The following is a 13,988-nucleotide window of genomic DNA, read 5'->3' on the forward strand; positions in this document are numbered from 1 at the left end:
TAGTTCGTCTCCCCACCCCGCCCTCAAATCAACCCGAGTTCCCCCTTATTGTGCACCCAGGTCTCCCAGACAGGGCGATGGTCCCGTTATGCGTCTCTCTTGGTTTCGTAGCTTTGAGGGGGTCTCGGTGGGCCTCCCTCTGCTTCCCCGCGGCTGTCTGGGAGGTACGGAGGGGAGTACGCCCCCCGCGACGCCGCCCGCGAGGGTCCGTTTGGGAGGGGGGGGGAGGGTGTGTGTGTGCGTGTGTGTGTACGCGCGCGCGCGCGGTGGCGCGCAGCGGGAGGGAGGGAGGAACGGAGCGGGAGGCAGCGGGCAGAGAGGGAGGGGGCGGGCGGGCAGCGGTGGGGCGGGAGGGGAGCGGCTCCGGGCTTCAGCAGTGACACTCGGGAGAGATCACACACTCCCAGCTCCGAGCCGCGAGAGAGCGGAGCGAACCGAGCCGCTCACACGCCGCCGCCCCGTGCGCCCAGCTCTCCCCGCGCGGCGCTCCAGCCTGGAGCCGGTGCCCAGAGCGGCCGCCCGTGGAGCCCGCGCCGGCTCCCCTCTCAGCTGCAGCATCCTCCCGCCGCCCGGCCCCCGCACTCTCCCTGCCTTTTAAAAGGACCTTCCGCCTCTCCCTCGCTCTGCCCCGGGATCCCCCCAGTTCTGCGCTTCTCCCTGCGCCACTTCGCAGCAACTTCGGCGGCCGCGCGCCGCCAGCCCTCGCCCGCCTTTGAAGTTTGCAGCGCCGGCCGCAAAGTTGGGACACTTCGGCCCATTTCATTTTTCTCCTTTATCCGCTTCCTCCTCCACCCACCTCCCCCAAGTCCCTTTGGTTTCTGAGTACTGGTGCTTAGCATCTTGGCCGGAGCCGGGGACGTGGCCCCATCACACTTCGGGAAGGGATATTTCCTCTTCCCCACAGGAAAACATTTTTTGTAAGGTAAGTTGCGAGAGAAAAACCCCCGACGTCCGACGCCTTAGCCCGCCACCCGAGACCTGGCGCAAGAAGCGTTCGCACCCGAGGGCTCGTCTGGGATGGGGGTGGAGGCGCGCGTCTCCTCACTTGGTGGGGCCCCGCTAGGTTCTCGGTCACAGCAGGGCGAGGGCGCCGGCTCCCGAGGAGCCGAGGGCGTGAGGGGCGTGGAGCAGGTCTCCCTCAGTTCTCCAGGCTGGCTTCGTGGCTGGGCGGCCCCAGCGGTGCTGGGAGGAGACGCAGAGAGTGCATAGGCCGGGGGCACGGGGTCCGGTGCCCAGGGGGCGGCGGAGTCCGGGGAGCCGCCCCCGAGCCCTTATCCCCGACTCGGCCTGGACACTTTCTTTGCCCGCCCGCCGGGAGGGCTGCTGCCTCCCTCCCCTGGTTCATGCCCTCCGTCGGCCGCTGGAGAAAGCCTGCGGGGCTGGTGGGGTCTTGCAGGGCGCGTCTGCGTGTGAGGCGAAAAGCGAGAAGTCAGGACAGCGCGCGGGGCTCGCCCGCCGGCGGGGTGGCGCAGGTTCCTGGCGGGCGGTCCGGAGCCGCGCAGCCCCCGGGGGCGTTGGGATCTCGCCGGCCTCGCCCGGCGGACCCCCCACCGCTCTGGCTCCTCGTTTGCCCTCTGCGTGGTAGGCGAGCATCGTTAGAGAAACTTCCTGGAGCTCAGCGGGGTGGCCTGGGACCTGATCCTACTTTTACCGGGAAAGCAGAGCGGCCACCGAGGGGACGCTCCTTCCCGCCCCAACTGGAGCGACAGGGCATCCGGCCGTAGCACCGTCTATGAGGGAGTCTGGCGCTGCCTTCAGGACTGCAGGCGGGGCAGCTCCGACCCTCAGGAATCCGAACGATTGGCTCTAGGTCCCAGCTGTTCTCTTGGGGGCACTTCGCAAACTGCTGAATTTGGGGTGCTGTTTCGTTTCCTCGTGCGCCCTTCCTACCCCTTCCTCGCTGCACACTCCCGGCCCCAGAGGTCGAGGCGGGAGAATTCCCCGCAGCCCCCAGCCCCCGCTCCGCACGGGTCGCCAAGGCCCCTGGAGCTCACCGCGGGCACCTCGGCGCTGCCGCTGAGCTGTCCTTCGGGTCAGGTCGCGGTTCCTCTCTCGGTCCCCTTCGGGGCGCTGTCCATCTCCTGCTCTGTAAAAGTAGTTCCCTGAAACCACCAAGACCTTGAGCGGGAAATGAACCTGAGAAAATGTTTCTGGGTTGGTTGGTTTGTGTGTTTTTAACCAAGTTCTTTTTAGCAACTTAGTTGGGTTGTAAATGTTTATTCCTCATCCCTCGATCCCGCTAAATCACGCAAAATACATATGTGTATATATTCATTTCGTTGCTGATCGCTCCGAACACGCTACCCTCTCTTTCCCCCGCACCCCTCCTCCTCCTGCCTCGTTTCCTGAACCCTTTTTCTTTTCTGAAGGAGGGAATCTCCGCACCTCCTCCTCTCTTCCTCCCACCCGATCCCTGAGCGCCTGTGAGAACCAGGGGAGTTATCAATGGAAATAAATAGGACCCCGCTCCATTCTCCGCCCCCTTCAAACAAGTAAAATCCTCCCTGGGCTTGCAGAAGTAGAGATAAAACATCCCTCCCGAGGGAGCGGTTTTGAGGATTTGATGGGATTGAATTGTGTTATTATCCTGAAAGACGTGATGGATGGATGCGAGAGCAAATATGTGTGCAGAGCAGAGGGTACTGAGGGCGATCAGTATTTATTATTACTCATTATCGTTTATTAAGAGTGATAATAAGGCCGTAACCCTGGCTGAAGACTATGTTTATATTTGGTTTTAATTTTACGTCAGTCTCTTATTACAGTGGTTTCAGAAAGTGAAAACACCAAAAGGGTATTAATTCCTCACACTCATGCTGCACATGGAATTAATCAATGTCAAAAAGATACTGTCGTTTTACCAAAGTTTTAACCCATGAACTTTATAAGGTTGCAGTCTTATAAATGTCCTCATTTGCCTCAATCTGTCTCCTTAAAGTTCAAAAAACTTGGCAACATAATTAATTATGGTCCCAATTCCCATTTTCAATCTAAACCTATATTCAGGATTATATTAAACTATCCCATCATTTATCCTTTAAAAGTGACTCTGATGAGTTTAAATTCTTGGATGGGGAGCTGGGAATGAGGGCCCCAGAAGTTAGAGAAATTAATACTATTTCAGATTTCTCTCAAAAATCCTTCACTAATTCCTTAAAAAAAAAAAAGAAAAAAGAAATTACAAGTTTTTTTCTCTGCACAGTTCTTAACTTCAGCAAATCTACTTAATCTTTACCACACACTGGGAACATAACAGCTTGCAGCTCTGTCTGTATCATTGTTTTCATTTTTATGTCAGGCTGTTTTATTCATTAACCTGTATGTCGAAGTCACAGGCTCAGCGTGACAGTAACACTCTGTTTTAATTAGTAGCTATCATAAAAAAAGAAGCTAGAACTCTGTAATGGGCCTAAATTGGTATGAATTATGTGTGGTTTAAATTACGCATTTATTTCAGCAGAAATGAAACCATGAATATAAAACATCTTTTAATCACTTGCAGATACAGCTTTTATCTCTTTAAAATGTAGCAAAATATATAATTGAAAAATACCCTTGTAAGAATGAGGGAAGCCCCCGCCCTCAGTTTATTTGTCCTGGGTTTATTGAACATCCGTGTGGTGAAGTATGAATGTTAAAGAGTAAAGAATAATGGCATGCTGAGGGAACGCTACATTCGAAGTAGCCACAGTGGGTCAGTCTTCAGATAACTTAATGCAGCAACTTTCTCAGTCGGCTTCATGAGCCTGGTGATTCAGATTTTAGTTTCCTCACTTGGATTTACTGACCAGGCTCTCTGTGTGATAGTGGGGGAAATGTGTTGTAAAGCTCCGACAAATTATTTGAAATAAAGGGGGGAAAGGTAGAAATAAAGCATAAACTGTCTGTTATCTTCCTATGTTCATTTTTCTATTCAGTCTATCTAGACGTCAGAATTTTTATTTTAAAACCGACTGTGTTTTTGTTGTCATTGTTAGGACAGAACTTATTTTGCATTTTGCTATGATGGATGAGTAGATATTGGAAATGGAACGGTTGTGCCTGAACTAACAGATAGTGTGGGAGCAGTGTGATTCCACATAATTTGCATTGATTGAAATTATTTTAATCCCTCTTCCTTAGTTTTCCCAATGATTATGTGGTTGATTCTAGTAACCAAGCAGGGTTCTCTGACACTTACTTGTTCGTTGTCTTCTTGTCAGGCGTTGCTTTGGGCACCAGCGCATCCGTAGTAGCAGCCTTGTATTAATGAAACCTGCCAGGGTCAGTTGCCATCAGCCATTCACCAGAAAGAAGGCATTTCCTATGATCTGTACTGGGTCAAAGGCAAGCGTAACCTGCAAGAATCATTCAGAGTATTCATTTGACCTTGAAATGATATCGAATACCTCTAAATATTTATTTTGGAACGATTATTCTGAAGAATGTAATTTACTCTTCCCCATTGGTACACAATCATTTAGCAGAAGCAATAGCTTTAAAAGTTACAGTTGAATAGTCAGTCACACCAAGTCTGTGCCTTGAAGACTTTTAAAATTAAAGTCCTCCAGTATTTAAATACCCCATTTAAAAATACTTTGCAATTTAAGTCCTGAATTTAGGCTAAATTCTGCTCTATTTTCCCACTGTATTACAATGCAAATTGACACCTAGGATACACAGTTATGTTTCCACATTGTCAATTTCTACCTAGGAAGAAAAGTAAATACTGCTGTTGTTATTGTGGTTAAAGAAAAAAAAAGAGAATCGTATAGTATGACATGGGAAAACAGAATTGCTAATATTTTATTGAATTACACAGTGGTATATTGACCATAAATTCAATTATATTGCTGGGAAAACCAGCACCCTTTTAGTGTGAATCTGTGTGTGTTTGGTTGTGCGTACAGACTTATGTGTCTATTGCCACTTCTGAGATGACACCTGAGATTTGCTGTTCTATATCCCACCAATGCCCAAACCAGTATAGGAAGCAGGTGGTTTCGTGGCTGCTTATTTCCTAAACACGCTTCTTAAACCCAAAGATGCTATATCTGCACCTTTCCCCTTCATTTTGGTATTTTACCAAAAACTGCAAACCAACAAATCCACACATTTTAGTCTTTTGAGATATTTGGAACACGTGAAATATATAATTTTAATTCACCCCAAATAAAAAAGGCATTGCTTGCTTTGCATTTTAAAAAGTAAGAGTGAAGCATTTGATCAGTATGGAATAAAAGCAAACTAGCAATATGTTTCTGCAGACTTTTCCCTTTGGGATGAAGAATCAGATTTGACCACAGAACAGCTGGATATTGGGTCCTGTTACAATGTCAATTTTTTAAAGAACTCATCAAGCTAGATTTGATTTAAAATTAACTTTAAAGTCTGCAGACCTCAAGTTTATAAGTATAGAAACTTCCAAAATTACATGTTATTACTCCTTCAATAAGTTCCGGATCCTTTGGAAACTGATTTATTTTAGTAAGTTGGTGAATAGTTTTTGGTTTTCATTTGTTAATTTTTTCCTGTAGCAAATTTGGACATGACATATATTTACTGTTTCATATATCTCTCTGAAGTATTTATTTTTAGTTTCACTTGTAAAAACTCTGAAATGAATCTTTTCTTTGAAAAAGAAAAATGTGACAGAATGCATATGGTTATCAAATATCTCTTTAAATTATTCTTTTGAAAGAATTTGCTGCCTTTTATATAGTTATGAGAAAAGAAAAAACATTTTTAGAAGTAACGGGGTTATATAAAGTTTGGAAGGAACACAACAAAAAACATGATTACACATGATTGAAAATCAGTTCATTTGAGTGGAACTCTTACACACTGCCTCTGCAGTGTGGAGATTTTATATATAATAACCAAATAACAAAAAAATCAAGTTATGCACTCGTGTCTGTTTTCTAGTTGGAATGATTTCACACAATAGCACAAGTAGGGGAGACCGACTGAAGTAAATGGTGACTACGTAAGATTTTTGTCTGTTAGTGTTTCTTCTCCCTAACATGAAATCAGGGTAAACGCCCTCTTCTTCCAGCTGTGTGATCAAAGAGCCTATATTCCACAATCTAAAGACATAGCCAAAAAATATGGGCTATATTCAAATGGGTGTTTTACCAACAACAAAAGATTATCATAAGTACATCTTGTTCGCTGAGGCATGTCCTTATATACACAGATCTAAGTAAAGTATAAGACTGAAATTTATCATTTTCTAAAATAATTAGTAAAAACTGAACCCATAATTAGAAAGATCTGTGAGGTGTGACACCTTTTTGAAATTACCATGATTATTTTTCAAGTTATAGAAACTATGAACAAGTGTTTATATGCAAAGATAGATAATACCATATCTAGACAGTTGACAAAATGATAAACATTGTGGTAGTTACTTGGAGATATTATGTTTAAAAGGGAAAAATCTAATGTAAAAGGGCTTGATTTATTTAGGATTAATTTCTCCAATATAGGTGCCTCTTGGAGTATAGATGGTTACAATTTATAGCACATCGCCGTGAAAAGTAAACCCTAGCAATGCATGTGAACCTAGGAGATGGCTTTGATTACTCTCTTTTGTTCAGGTCATATGTACTCTAAGCCCATAGGCCTTGCCAAGTGTAACATTATGCATTTTATTCCAGTAATAAAATGTGTTTCTGATTAAATTATCAGTCATACCAAACACACACACATACACACACACGAACATAAATGTACTTGATCCTTCTTAGTTATCTTGTTTAAAATACATTTAAAGGTAAATAATAAATACTAGTATATCTATCATGATTTAAATCTAAATATTGTTCATATGTTGATAGCACTCAGTAAATGTTGTAATTTCATATTAGATTACAGCATTCACTAAAATTCACTGATATTATCAAAAGCTTCAAATAGAGATTGATTCAGAAGTAACTGGATCCTGTAATTGAAGAGATATTTGTTGCCAACAGTGGTGACAGAGATCAGAAACAGCAGTGCTGGCTAAAACACCTGGCCAGCTGAGAAGAGACAGCAATCACTTACCTCTTGGCCTCTCCAAGTCTCAGTTCTGGGGCTGATCCTTCAAAACTTGCTAAAATTGCTATGAGGGACTTCCCTGGCAGTCCAGTGGTTAAGACTTCGCCTTCCAATGCAGGGGGGTGCAGGTTCGTTCCCTATTGGGGGAGCTAAGATCCCACATGCCTCGCGGCCAAAAAACCAAAACAAAACAGAAGCAACATTGTAACAAATTCAATAAAGACTTTAAAAATGTTCCACATCAGAAAAATTCTTTAAAAAAATTGCTATGAAAATATATTACTTTTTAATGGAAAAATAAAACTGCCTCTTAAATAGGAGATACAAATTTAACACTCTAACAATTGCAGTAGCAGGATTAGGTACTAGTAGATGAACCAACAGATGGGTCTCCTGAGAGATGGCCTGAGAGGGACCCTGCCCCAAATGTCAGTATGGTCTCTCATGGTACTAAAACACCACCTAAAAAAAGATGATTTTTCATTTTTAAAGTAATTTTGTTTTTCAGTGTCCCCTATAAATATGAAAATATCCCCAAGATGGGAAACAGGGTAAGCTGCAATTGGCCAACATCTTCCAAAGATGTTAATGGCTAGATAAAGCCAGATTGAAATGAGGCTAGTTTTAGACAGAATTTTAGAGAGGAATGATGTATATCTTGGGCTGTCTTAGCCTCTCCTTCTGTAGACAACCTACCCTTAGTATGTACCTGTTCTATGGTCTCTTCCTCTGGTAATCGATTCTCAGTTTCTTATACTCTAGTATAAGTTATACTCAGGGCCAGCTTCATGGGCTGCAGTTAGGAGGAACCCCTGTGCTCAGTTGAGTAGTCTGCTGTTGTCATCTTGAAATTCTTAATTTATGAACAAGAAATCTTGCATTGTGTCCCACAAATCATGGAAGTCACCTTCATTCTCCTTTGGTGTGAATTTAAGACAGAATCTTAATGTCAAGGAATTGGAAAGGACATTTGAGATTATTTTTGCAAGGTTAGGTCCAGTGAATATTTGATTTAAAAACATGTCTTTAACTAAAATGAAAGAGACAGGATACTTCTTTAAACAATTGAGGTAAAGGTTTCCCATTGCCTCCAAAATTATACTGAGTAGTTATCCAGCTTCCAATAGTGTCAGTCTTGTAAAGCAAAATTCCCTAAAACAGAGTGTCCTTTTCCCCTCGTTACAGAACACACGGTGTCTCATTATGATGAAAGGAGAAAATATCAGATGCTTTATTTATATTTACTTTTATGTATAAAGAAGGAAAATGTTTTGTTAATATTATTTTCAATATATCTATTGAAAAAGGCACTCTCAGCATATCAGATGGTCATTGAACGACAAAAACAACATGGCAGAGGTGACAGCTTCTATGACGTAAAAAAACAAAGTAAAAATGACATTCTAATCAGCTTTTACGGGAAGTCAGCCCTCGCCACAGATTAACTAGAAAAAAATTTTAAATATACAATTTCATCCACTATAATTAATTATGATACTTATTCCAGTATAGAATGCCTTAAGTTATTTTATGTAAATGAAATATATCTATATATCTTAATCAGAATTCTAAGAGATTTGGAGACAACCCATTACAGAGCCAGAGGTCTTGAAAGGAGGTGGACAGGTAGCTAGAAGAACCCTCAATTAAATTAGCCACCATTATCTTCAAGGGTATTCTTAGTTATTTGTACAAACATTTCATAAGTCCTCTGTTATCGATAATTAGGTATTATACTCCATTATATTCTGAAATTTCAGTATTTTAAGAGTTAAAAAAAGTTATCTAACCTTCTTAATGCTCTCATAAAAATGTATATTGTGTTACCTTTTGAAATTTTTATTTGAAATTTTATTAGTTTTCAGTATGGTTAGTTATTAACTGTGTTAAAGTTGTTTCTGTGCTTTGGATTTCACAGAGTGAATGGAAAAGATTCTGTTTACTAATAATATTATAGCCCTTGACTGTTTACAAGGTGCTTCCGCATCCATCGTTTTCTTTCATCTTCACAGGAACTCAGTGAGGAAGTTATTATATCCTCTTTCTCCTGAGAAATCTGAAGTTTCGGATTAAAAGACTTACCGAAACACACACTTTTAAAATAAAGTGATGACTCTTTGATTTTAGAAGAAAAGTTGATAGAAATGTCTAAAATTTTTTAATTTAGATTAATTGCCAAATTAATTTGCAAGGACACAATTTGCTTAGAATTTTTTTAAATATAATGATTCAAAAATATCATTAATTTAGTCTAAATCCGCAAGACTTTAATCGTAAGCTTTTTGTGTGCTACATGTTTGTTTGTTTGTTTTGATATTAGTTAACTTATTACGGAATCTTTTAGGGGAAAATGATTACGTTTTCCAGTTTTAAATCATTATTTAAGGTCATGCCTAAACAACTTTTCTTTGAGAATAAACACATTCTAGTTGAAAATAACACAAAGGTCCAGCAAGGATAAATAGAAAAACAATGCCCCACACCTGTCCTTCTAGAAGGTTAAAGACTTTTTTTTTAATAAGGAGAATTTTTGAAAGTGAAATGGGGTATCGATTTCTGACTATATGTGTAAGTTCTGGTGTAAACCTGCCCCGCCTCCCCACAATCCCACCTCTGTTTGCACAGATTCTACCCCAATCACAAAAGGCAAAGTAGTTCATCACTTTGCTTTATTAAATCTACATATAGCCATGGAATCAATTCTTGAAGGCAAATCTCTTTTCCTTTCTTCAGCTCTCCTCTTATGGTCTCACTGACCAGCCATCCAACCCTGGGTGTTAAAATGCCCTAAGATACGCTATTGGTTGCGTCTGATGTGTGTGTGTGTGTGTCTGTGTGTAAGTGTGTGTGTATAACAGACAAAGTCTTTAACATACTTTAGAGACAAGTTGTCTGGAAAAGGAAACAATAAAACATTTTCCTCAGAAAGTGGAGACTAATAAGAAAATTAGGGATTAAAATTGAGTTATAAGTGTATTAGAGACATATAACCTATGATTTTGACACATATTCCAAGTATATGTGGCAGGTATAGTACTGAAAAATCAATAAGCTACAGAATCCCTTTTAAAATTAGTAGTAATTAATAGTAATTCACACTACAGTTATTTTATTATTCCATTAATAATGTGACATTTTTGAGAGGTAAGATTTCAAGTTAGTTCAGTGCTAAGATTGTTTTAAACAGTGATTTCCCAAAAACTTGGATGAAATTTTATTTTTCAATGGAATAATGAGAGCTATTATAGACATATATGATAAGATATTCCAAATATCCAAAAAGTTTAAAGCCCTTTAAAACACAGTGAGGAATAAGTAAGTTCAGACAATGAAAGTATTTATACACACCCCCATATTAACACTTCAGCCACCAGATTCAGTCTATAATTGAAAAAATGTCTCTACATTTAAAGTTTATTCACACTTACAAAGCAACGACCACAAAGAGGCAGTTTGGAAACATCTTTTCTCTTGGCAGGTTCTGTCTTGTAATGAGCACTGAACACTGTTGACCCCCAACACTCACCAGCTGCAGCCTTTCCTCAATGTTTCCCTTAAAAAGTTTTTAATAAGAATAAAAACCACACCTACCTATACATCTTACTTTTCGGGGAGGAAAGGAATGAAGTAATTGTGGGTCTGAATACCCATATTGGGTCAGTATTTTGTGATTAGTCATCTCACTAATTGTTGCAGGCTTATATGTTTGTATTATTTCATCATAATTTGCCATAAACTCTTTATTAAAAGTGACTGTGAGATCAGTCCACATCGTCTGCCTTTTGACTGTCCTGTTCTTCAATCATCTCTTAATCCAGGAATGATAATGCAGAACATCGCAGGGACTGAGCCTAACTCTCTAATCTCAGCACATGCATCTTAAATCCTTTGCTGGATCTAGTGCCTAAAAAGCTGGCGCACACTCACCTTTGAATCAGTTTTAATCCAGCTTTGTTTTTATTAAACAGTACTGATGTCCTCAGATAAGGCATACCAAGGATAACAAAAAGAATATTAAGAGTTTCTACTGTCTGTGTGGTGGTTTTTAAAAACCCAACATCTTGGCCTTTCCTCCGTGTTTCTAGTCAGTCTCTTATTAAATAGGAACCTAACCTTTTACCTGATAGATTAGGTAAATAAAGGTAGAATAATCTGATGCTGAAACTCCTTCTCATATCTTGTTTTAAGAGCGAGTCAAAACCTGTATCTTTTGCCATTGAATACAATTTTGCAACTAGTTGGGTAGCTGGATTATAGTATTTGTAAATAAATAGAGCCTTCTTTACTTTAAAAAGAGCATTCATGTCTACGATTTTTTAATCTTATAACAATCCTGGGAATAATTGTCTTCATTTTGTAGATGAGGAAACTGAGACTCAAAGAGATTGAGACTTGCTCAAAGAACGAAAGCCGATAATTATTTGGTCAGAACTTCTCCAACCCAGATCTTCTTACTCTCAGTCCAGTGATTGTTTTCTATTTTAAACAGAAATTTTGGCAGCCTTTTAACTGTCCCCAAACTTGAATAAATAAATTAATACATACATAAAAATTACATGACAGGGGGAGAATGGATAAGAATAAAGAACAAGCCAAAAATTAAATTCAAGTTTTTGTAAAAATATTCAATCCTGAATTGATAGGAACCCAAGTTGTGGGAATAGTCACCTGAGACACTGAGACAGGAGACAGGAGGGTGAGACAGAGAAAGACAGGAGAGAATCTCTAAATTACTAAATTGTCAGGAACCAGTGTCCTTGGAGAATATTACCTCATCTGTCCAAAGACATGGCTCTAAGGTTATAGTTTGTTTTTGGCCTTGGATTTTAAGGCCAAACAGTTTGAAAACTTTAACTTATTTCTTTTTACAAGAACAACATACTCGCATGCCCTCCTTTTTTCTGGAAATAAGAATAATCTAGGGTTAAACCATTTTGACTCTTTAAGGTCCCTGGTATATCTAGCTCACTCATCTCTCTTTCGATTACGTTATCGTGAGTACAGTTATTTCTAAATCGCTGTTTTGATCTTGTCCTGGGCTTTGGCACCGGAGACCCCTTTAAATCCTCTTTGGTAGCAGACAAGCTCTAATGCTGTCATATCAAAACAACTGCCAGGGGAGAGGAAGGAGTAAAGCTTTAGGACCATCAGATATTTGGGAAAATATGGGATTGGGTCCATGGAACCACACCCCTTCCTAGTCTATGATATTTATTATTCTATGGTAATAATAAATAATTTCTTCTTGATAGCATTTATTTACTAGGACTGTATTTGCCAACTCCAGTATGTATCACTATATGAACAAATTAGAAACTTTGGAATAACTTTGAACCTTCTCACAATTTCCCAAATGGTAAATGGTCCACTTGTCCATTATTGGGCTTTAAGATGAACCTAGACATATTCCCCAAAGGCAATAAACCTGCCTGTCATTCTTTTTTTTAATTTAAAGGAGGTAGAGAAAAGAGAAAGCTGTGAAATTGTGTGGATATAATAATAGTTCTCAAGGTAAGAGGAAGAGAGGATGTGGACAACCTCTATTTCACCCATGCTTCTCCCTAAATAGATGTTTAAAATGTTAAACTTTGGTAATGAATGAAAATTAGAAATCAGAAAGTTCAAACAATGAAAATCTTGGAGATGAAAATCATAGTGCTGATCTTACCGGATTAATAGGATTGGAAGAGTCAGAGCTACTCAAAGTACCGTCCCTGAAATATCAGCACCTGCATCTCCAGGGAGCTTGTTCGAAAGGATGAGTCTCAGGGCCCACCCCAGACCTTTGGAATCAGAGTCTGCATTTTACCAGGGAGGCTGGGTGATTTGTGTGCATAATAAGGTTTCAGAAGCACTAGTCTGTACCACTCCTATTCTCTGATCAGATTGTATCCCAACCAAACATATTTTACGTGTTTACAGAAGACAGAGGCCCTCCTGAGTAATGCACTATGTTATTCTTACCAGGACATTCTTGTGTTCTTAAGGGCAAAAGAAATGCATCCTTATACGAAGTCCCGGCACTGCCTAGCACACACCATCTGTCTGTGGCAGCCACACCAGCAGACGTCTGTGATGTCCACCTCAAAAGATTAAAGATATTCTTCCCAACTTTTTAGGTTTCACACAGTAACTATTATAAGTTTAGCGCCCATAAAATTGTCAAAAGCATCCGTAACTTATTTCCTATTTAGCTTGTATTATCTCTTGTGAAGCAGATTCCATAAATCAGCAACAACAGTCAATTTTATTATTTTCATTTCCCTTTATTCGTTACACACTCATGAAACATCATGGGCATCTGCTAGGGGTTGGGTTCCGTGATCAGCATATCACTGTTGTAGAGAGAGAGCATGTGTCCTTGCCACCCTCGGGGGGTGTCAAGAATACGTACAGAGAATTCAAAATGGTTTGCAATAGAAGTATGAGCGTGGAACAAAATGGTTTGCAATAGAAGTATGAGCGTGGAATTTAGTGCACAACTAAATTTCTCTGTGGCTGTAGATGCTGGCGTCTTGAAGAATGAGTGGGATTTTGCCACCAGAGAGGGGGCAGTGGTATCCTGGCAAAGGAGGCGGCAGCTCCTCCGCGAGCTGGGAATGTGAGCAGAGTGCGGGGAAGTTGTAGGAAGTGAGTTTGTAGAGTGAGGAAGGGCCTAAAGGACCTCGCATGCATGCCCTTCATTCTGTACTTCATGGGAAGCCTCTGACTTTTTTTAAGCAGAAGAGTGAAACAGATTCCATTTAGAAAGGGGACAGCACAGTGCTGTGCGGCACGATTGAGCAAAGATGCAGGAAATGAGTATGAGAACAGTCAGGGGAGATGCAGTAAGTGGACAATTTGAGGCGTTGGCCGTTTGGTTAGAGGAGAGAGAGCAACTTTGAGAGAAGATGCAGCAGGGAGATCATCAGGACTTGATGGGTAACGGGACACGGGGATCAAAATATCAGATAACGTTGAGGTTCTAG

At 41.1% G+C, this 13,988-nt stretch overlaps 1 protein-coding gene across 1 annotated transcript in view; it reads left to right on the plus strand.

Annotated features, from left to right (window-relative positions):
• The first annotated feature begins 388 nt into the window (after positions 1-388).
• NDNF (neuron derived neurotrophic factor) overlaps positions 389-13,988 on the plus strand; it is a 41,473-nt gene continuing 27,873 nt past the window's right edge. Inside the window, exon 1 of the mRNA XM_079920162.1 lies at positions 389-922. The gene's annotated coding sequence lies outside the window, so the exon portion shown is untranslated. The remainder of the gene's footprint in view (positions 923-13,988) is intronic.

The sequence above is a fragment of the Stenella coeruleoalba genome (assembly GCF_951394435.1).
Source record: "Stenella coeruleoalba genome assembly, chromosome: 4".
Taxonomy (NCBI): Eukaryota; Metazoa; Chordata; class Mammalia; order Artiodactyla; family Delphinidae; genus Stenella; species Stenella coeruleoalba.